The sequence below is a fragment of the Rhinatrema bivittatum genome, chromosome 3 (genome assembly GCF_901001135.1).
Source record: "Rhinatrema bivittatum chromosome 3, aRhiBiv1.1, whole genome shotgun sequence".
Taxonomy (NCBI): domain Eukaryota; kingdom Metazoa; phylum Chordata; class Amphibia; order Gymnophiona; family Rhinatrematidae; genus Rhinatrema; species Rhinatrema bivittatum.
In genome coordinates this window covers 38,827,970-38,835,729 of record NC_042617.1, presented here as the reverse complement: position 1 = coordinate 38,835,729, position 7,760 = coordinate 38,827,970, and the positions used below count along the sequence as shown (strand labels likewise).

The 7,760-nt window shown below is 48.7% G+C and overlaps 1 long non-coding RNA gene across 1 annotated transcript; it reads left to right on the top strand.

Annotated features, from left to right (window-relative positions):
- Positions 1–5,450: 5,450 nt before the first annotated feature.
- Positions 5,451–7,362, top strand: LOC115088489. Its single transcript, XR_003855790.1, has 3 exons — positions 5,451–5,594; positions 5,979–6,143; positions 6,908–7,362. It is a non-coding gene; the product is annotated as an uncharacterized LOC115088489 (long non-coding RNA).
- Positions 7,363–7,760: the final 398 nt, after the last annotated feature.

Below are 7,760 nucleotides of genomic sequence, written 5' to 3'. Positions count from 1 at the left end.
GCGCGGCTCCGGCAACATTTTTCTTCCGGGGCCGCGCGGGCAGGAAGGAGGAGTAGCACCAGCATGTTTAGACGCGACTGTACCACGGCCCTGCGATCTTCTTGCTGTGTGTATCTGCCATTGGGATGACGTCCACCGGCGGCCATTGGCCATCAGCGGCTTGGCGCCCCCTAATGCTCAGCGCCCTAGGCGATCGCCTAGTTCGCCTAGTGCTTCCGCCGGCCCTGGGCGTTCAGCAAAGGAAATCCCAAGAGAGGAAAGCCATAGAAACAGAGGGGGGAATGTGAGGGGAGAGAGACAGTTAAGAGACAGAAAGAGAGAAAAGTACATGTGTGCGGAGGAGCACGGGTGGGAGAGAGTAAGACACAGAGAAAGAGGAAAGCTGACAGAGAAAATCCGAGACTTCCCACAGAAGAATGAGCAAAAGGAGAAAAAAAAAAAAAAGCAACTCTTTGTGCAATCCTAGAGGAAAGAGGAGAATCAGGGGCTCTAGCAGTAAAATATGTCGTACCCCGCCACCAGGCCAGAAGTGAAGCCTGACCAAGCGCAATAGGGACCAGCATCAAAACCTGAGCCCTGCCCCTGACGCTGCACTCCCCGTAACCTGCCCCTCTTCTTGACTCCTCACCGTGCTGTAATTTTGCCCTTCTTTTCCTACCCTTTTGTTTTAATCGTTCTGTAGATCACTTCTAAATGTCTCATGCCCATATAGTTCTGAATCTAAACAAAACGTGGGCAGAGCTCTCTGCCCTGGGCGCCCTGGTAAGGCTGGGCAGCAGGGAGCAGCATGTCCGAGGCACGGCCCCCAGTGCGCTGCTGCAACTTGGGGTGGATTCTGCAGCAAGGGTTAGAAAAGTCTCTGGCAATTCTATGCAACCTTGCCAAAAACGTGTGTGTGTGGGGGGGGGGGGGGGTCCATGTTACTGTATATTATACAGATGAAGCCATTTTCCAAGGGGGTAAGGAGAAGGGGGTCTCAATGATCAGCACAGGGAGGAGATCTTGGGGATGCGAAGAGGGGGAGAGGACCAAGGATAGGGAGAGTAGAGGCTGAAAGGAAAGACTGGAGATGGTGGGAGGAGAGAGCAAGAAGATTAGGGATGATGGAAGGAGAGGGGAGGTAGGAGCGGGGAGGGGGAGGGAGGGAGATAGGGAAGGGGAGGATTAGGGATCTGTGATGGAGAAGAGGAAGATGAGGAAGGGAAGTTCTGGGATCATGGGAGGGGGAGGAAAAAGAAGGGAAGATCTTGGATGGAGGATTAGAGGATCTCTTAACTGGGGATAGGGGAGAAGGTGGCTGGAGGGGAGGTTTCAGGATCTGGGGGAGGTGGGGGGGGGGGAGAGGTATCCCTGCCCCTACTCTGGTCCTGCTCCTCCTTGTATTCCCCCCTACACACACTTTCTAATCTCCTTCTCTCTCATCTCCCAATTCTAAATGCTCTCTCTCATTCCTCCACATACAACTAAAGTAGCATTGATTTGAATATTGATAGAAGACAGACCAATGTTCGAGATGAGTTTTTTTATGTTGTTTCTTGTCTCTTATGTTATTTTACGTATGGTATTGTTCTGCTTTTATGTTTGTAACATTGTTACCCACCCTGAACTATGGAGAATGTGGGATGCAAATATTTTTAAATAAGTAAATAAATAAAAATGCTTTCTCCCTTATCCCTTCCAGAGCTGAACCTTTGTCTCTCACACTCATAAACACCTCCCCTCTCCATTCCCCTCCATCCCCTCTCTCACCCCCCAAGCCAATCCCCCTCTCATTCCCCAGCTTCTCCTCACCTCTCCCAATGATCTCCCATCAGCCCCTTCTCACCATCAGTGTAACGCATAATCAGAGAAACATGATGTCAGAAAAAGACCGTATGTCCTATCTAGTGTAGCCATCCACATATATGAACTTCCCATAGCCCTTCCTCAACCCATCTCATCCCCCAGTTCTTCTCTTACCCCCATAAGCCCTCTCCTTGTGCCCTCTTCAACCCCCATCATTATCCTCTTCTCAGTCCCTTCCCACTCTCCTCCCTCAGTGATTACTCTCTCTGTTCCCAGCCCGTACATCTTTCACCGCCACTGACGGTATGATCTGGAGCGGCAGGAGGAGGCAGCAAGCAGAAGTATCTCAGGCTGTATCCACTTGATCTGCCGCTCAGGGCCTGACTGATGATTTGAACTGCAGGGCACTTAAGGTGTTCTGTGTGGCTCAACGTGACAGATGCACCTCAAGAGGAACCGAGGCTCCACTTCTCTCCTCCTCCTGCTGCCCCAGATCAGTGGTGCAGGAGGGGATAACAGGCAACTGGGGAGGGTGGCCAGACTAAGCACTGGAAGAGGAGAGGGCGGTCGAGGCTTCAGCACCAAACAAGCCACATCAAAAAAGAGTGGGGGTAGGAGGGTGCACAGGCAGCTGACGGGTGCTCTTCAGCTCCCGTGGGTCTGTAGCCTATCTTGAGCAGCGAGAAAAAGTAAATCTTTGGCTCTGCTTGCTGCCATCCTCGGCTCAGGCTGGTGTGCCTGTACATAAATCCAGGCCTGGGGCAGGGAGGAGAGAAAGCAGGAAAAACACATTGAATGGGAGGGGGGGCAGGGAGGAAGAGAAAGAAACAGCGACAGAGAGGAAAATGAGAGGACTGAGAGAGAGAGAGAGAGTCCAGGAAGAGGAAGGCAGATAGGAGGAGAGGGCAGAGAAATCAGCTTTGCAGAGGAAGCAGGTTCAGGATTTTCTGGCACAGGATGGCTGCTGAGATTTCTTACGGTGAAAGTAATCTGCTGGTAGATATGGAGCTCCAGTGCCACCGTGGCTTTACATGAGAAGAGCAGATAAGACCCGAATCTTCTGTCAGGCAGTTATCACATCTGGTCTTGTCAAACTTTCTAGCTCACCTCATGTTCCTGCCTATAGGCCTTTTCAGTTTACTGTGTCTGTAATAAGCAGGATAAAGCAATCTACTTTATTCAGATGTCCCAGCCAAAAACACATGCAAGGGACCCAAATGTTTCCCTACCAGGGGCTGCATAAAGTATGTTATGACAGAAGGAGTGGAAGGGTAAGGTGCTTTAGGAACACCCCGATGGTTGGTGTCTTGGAAGATAAGAAGTAAGAAAAGTTGAATTTCAGAAAGCTCTGGGGTCGGAAGTAGGCTTGGTGTGCCATTATCAACTATTCGCCCACTGCAATTGTTGCAGAATGCTGCGGCGCGACTTCTAACTGATACTAAGAAGTTTGATCATGTTTCTCCAGTACTGATGGGTTTGCATTGGTTGCCGGTTCAGGCCCGTATGTTGTGATAGACAAAATCCGGAAGTGGATCCTTAGGCCGACTGCCCTGCGGGAACAGTCGGGAGGCAGAACTCCCACTGGGCAAGTGGAGCTTCACCTGGAAACCCGCGACTCCTCCAGAGGAGCTGTGAGAGCCCGGGTCGCTAGGTCTTAGGAGTCTTCGCCCTGGAAGTCCGAGGTCCCCCCAGGAGAAGCCCGTAGGGACCCGGACCGCTGGGACTTAGGCGAGGGTGAAGAAGCCCAGGAGTGAAGTACGGACCGGAGTCTAGGCAGATGGCAGGCAAGCAGGAATCGGAGTACGAACCGGAGTCAAGGCAGGCAGAAGACAAGCTGGAATCGGAGTCACGAACCGGGATCAAGGCAGGCAGAAGACAAGCTGGAATCGGAGTCACGAACCGGGATCAAGGCAGGCAGAAGACAAGCTGGAATCGGAGTCACGAACCGGGATCAAGGCGGGCAGAAGACAAGCTGGAATCGGAGTCAGGCAACAGGAATCAGGAACCGGGTAGCAGCAAGGCAACTAGTACTTCAAGGAAGGAACCTCGTTGCAAGGCAATTCGAAAAGCCCCGGGTCCCGGTTTAAATCCCTACCCGGCGTCTGACATCACGGGGGGCGTGTCAGCACATCCGGGTGCTGACAGCAGAAAAACCCTCCCGTCGCGCGCGCGCGTTCCCCCGAAGGGGAGGAGTCCCTTGCGATGGCCGGCGGCGTCTCCCACGAGGAGGAACTAGGCCCATGCTGCCCGCACGAGCTCCGAGCCCGCGGACCGCGGCCCAGACCCGGGACCTGGAGGGAAGGTAAGGGCTCGGACGCCCCCGTGGCGGCCGAGACCGCAACACCCGTATACAATATAAATGCTTAACTCTAATTCACAAAGCCATTTATGGCAGGAATTCTGAATGGCTAAATGCCTCATTGCGCATTCATGCTCCAGTACGGAACTTGAGATCCCTCGGGCAGGCCCTGTTGACTATACCATCACCCAACTGGCTCATTTGAGCTCAGTGAGGGAGAGATCTTTGTCCTTAGCAGGCCCAAAGATGTGGAACTCTTTGCCTGTTGAGATTCGGTTAGAGGAGAATATTAGTAGTTTCAGGAAGCAAATTAAAACCTGGCTATTCGAACAGGTGTATGTTAACTAACAGACCTTCCCTATTATATCCTTACAAGAAGGGTTAAGCAGGGTTAATAGTGAGAAGATTAGATGGGTGAGGACGGGAACGAGGTTCAATAGGGAGAAGAGTAGATGGGTAAGAGGATGGGATGGAGAAAAGGGAAAGAAGCGGTGGGGTTCTTTGTACGGTTGTATGTAAAATGGTATTTAAAATGGTTTAGTTTTAATTTTATTTTAATGAGATGTAAAAATGTGTAAGGATTTGTTTTATATGTATTTGAGTGTTGCTACTGCAACTCAATTCAATGTAAACCGCCTTGAAATGAATTTGAAAGTCGGTATATAAAGTGAAATAAATAAATAAATAAATAAATAAATAAGAAGGGGTCCAGAAGGCAGCTCAGGGAGAAGGAGGGTGAGAAGTAGTCTCTGCTCTGTGCTGCGCTGCACACAGTTCACTTACTCACTGCTACTCCTAGGTCTGCGCTGTTGGAGGAGACCTGTGAGACTAGGAGGAATCTAAACAGCGCCCCCCTGTGGCAGAGACCTTTTCCCGCTGTCGTGGCTGAGGCTAGTGGGGGGTGTTAAAGGTTGCTGCTTCAGGAGCTTGGTAAGTGCCCTTTACTGCTTGTCTCCCCCCCCCCCCCCCCCCACACACACACACACACTTCCCTTTATTTTAATCTTTCTTAGTTTTGCTTTACTTTGATATCTTATATTTTACTTTTGTGCCTGCCCCAGTGGTGCTGACATAACCTGGCCCCTTTAAGAGGGTCACAGCAGAAGAATGTGCGGCAATCAATTAAACTGGACAATAGCACTATAAATGAAGCATAAACAATTTAATGAGTGCACACACCAATAGTGCACAAAATTTGAATACTAAGCGTAAATTGTTTATGCTTCATTTATAGTGCTATTGTCCAGTTTAATTGATTGCCGCACATTCTTCTGCTGTGATTTACCTAAATGTGTGTGCCTTTAACTCTGCCCTTTAAGAGGGTACCAGATGATGACATCATCATTGCTGGGCGGCTAAAGTGAAACTAAACCGGCAGCTCCTTTTGATCTCCCGGTGACTGCGGGTAGCAGCAGCCCCTTCTGGCCTGCCTCAAACAGCTGATTTGCCTGGATAGAGACATCACACAAACGAAAGAGCAGCACGCAGTCCTGCTTCTGCAGCAGCCCAGGTAACATTTATTTAATTAATTTTTTTTAACCTGTCCACATGAAGGGCTGTGTTGGTGAGAAACAAAGAAAGGAGGAGGATTCAGCCTCTAGGTCTCTTCATTTTACGTGTTTCAGTCCAAGGAAGAGAGGAGAGAAAAGTGTCTCTCCGCATCTCAGGAAAGAAGGAAAGTCACACAGTTTTGGAGTCAAGGAAATTCGGGTACTAAGGGGAATCCGACATATCGAGGAGTAGCCCGATGGGCTGCCTAGAGTCAAGGGAGCCCCTGCATGCTTTTTATCTGGGCTTGTGACTTTGAAAATGTGCTTCGTGAATATCACCAAAAGAAAGTGTGTTTTCTTTCAACTGGTTACTGTACACTGGTAAACTCTTGTTTATTTTTGAGGATTCAAATTGTCCTTATTTGAAGACTACTGGTCTGTCACTATAGCCCTAAGTGTCCTGAAGCAATACTTCCCTGGTGAGACCTCGTTTGGAATACGGTTTACACAATTCTGGAGAGTGCGCCTTCACAAGGATGGATTCGGTCCATAGGGCGGCTGCTGATATGGTCAGTGGTCTTCATTCTAAAGCATATGGGGAAAGACTTAAAGATCTAAGCATGTGTACCCTAGAGGAAAGGTAAAATGGGGAGATGTGACAGAGACATTCAAACATCTCAAAGGTTTCAGTGCACAGGAAAGGAGGCTCTGGAACGAGGGTTCGTGACATGAGGTTAAAAGGAGGTAGATTCGGGAGTAATCGTAGGAAATATTTCTTTCCAGAGAGGCTGGTGGATGCGTGGAACAGCCTCCCAGTGGAGGTGGTGGAGACAGAAACAGTTTCTGAATTCCAGAAAGCACGGGATAAGTACAGGGGATCTCTAGGGGAGTGATGGGAATTATAAGGCTAAATTAATTGGGTGGATGGGCAGACTGGATAGGCCTTACATTTTTTTCCTGCTGTCATGTTTCTAAGTGTAGAGAACCCTTCAGTTCTCCATCAGTCCAGGGTTTAACATTTTGGTGGGAGGAAACAATATAGTAGTGCGGGTGTGTAGCTCTCCCATATGAGAGAATGTACATGGTGTGCTCCTCTGATATAAATACTCTCACCACCATCTTATGTTGCGGATCTTCTGTTTCCTCTTCAGGGCAGCTTGTCCATGGCTGTCCCCTGACACTTCTGCTTAATGCTTCCATGGAGACTTTTATTTTGGATATGGGAGTTTCTTTCCATCCTCCTTTTTATAACTTGATGCTGTTTTTATTTGAGTTTCGAGTATCTTATTAACCAGGGACTCGGTTATTTTCTTTGCTGCTCTAATTGTCAAAGGAACCTGAGGATCATCTGTATCCAGAGGAGGGACGACGACCTACGGCTGTCCAGAGGAGAAGAAGGAGAGAGGTGGGAAAGGAGTCGGTATGGACTTTCAACAGGGCCCATGGACATCTACTGAAGATTTGGGAGAAGAGGAGTATAACACTATAAGGAGAAGGAGAGATGAACGAAAACTATTGGGAAAGTGGGGAATATAGGACTTTGTAACTGGATATACCTGTCCTGTACATCTAAATTGGAGTAAACATTCTCTTTGCCAGCCACATGGGAGGGAAGCTTAGAAACTCGCCTTACATCATTGGGAAGGAAAGATGACACAACTGGCTTTACCATCTTAAACTTTAAACAAGACTTTGAGAAGTCACCAATTTAACATCGATAAGTGAATCAAACAGCTGTAAAGACTGATTCCATCATTTCAAAACATCTGAGTAAAAGTAATATTGGAAACCAAAATCAGCTTTCACTGCTTAATGACTCTGCTTGTCAGTGCTGTTATTGTTAGTGCTGTGTACAAGAACTGTGACCTGGGAGTTAAGTGTTGCAATGCATAGGGCCTTGAAAGTTATCTCCCCACCCCCCCTCCCCGCTCAGGGAAACCTGGCAATTGAAGTAATTTAATATTATTTAATATTATGGGACTTGTTCCATCCAAGTCTGTGATTTGAGATTTGGCCTCTGGATCAGCTGTCCGGGATAAACCAGCCCAGGGCTTGCATATGTTTCTATGTTCCCACCATCTGAGGAACCCCAGACAGACACAAGGGTAGCATAGTGGCTTAGCAGCTCCCAGAAATGCTACCTTGTCCAGTGAGGATTTGGAAGATGGGGATACACATACCAGAAA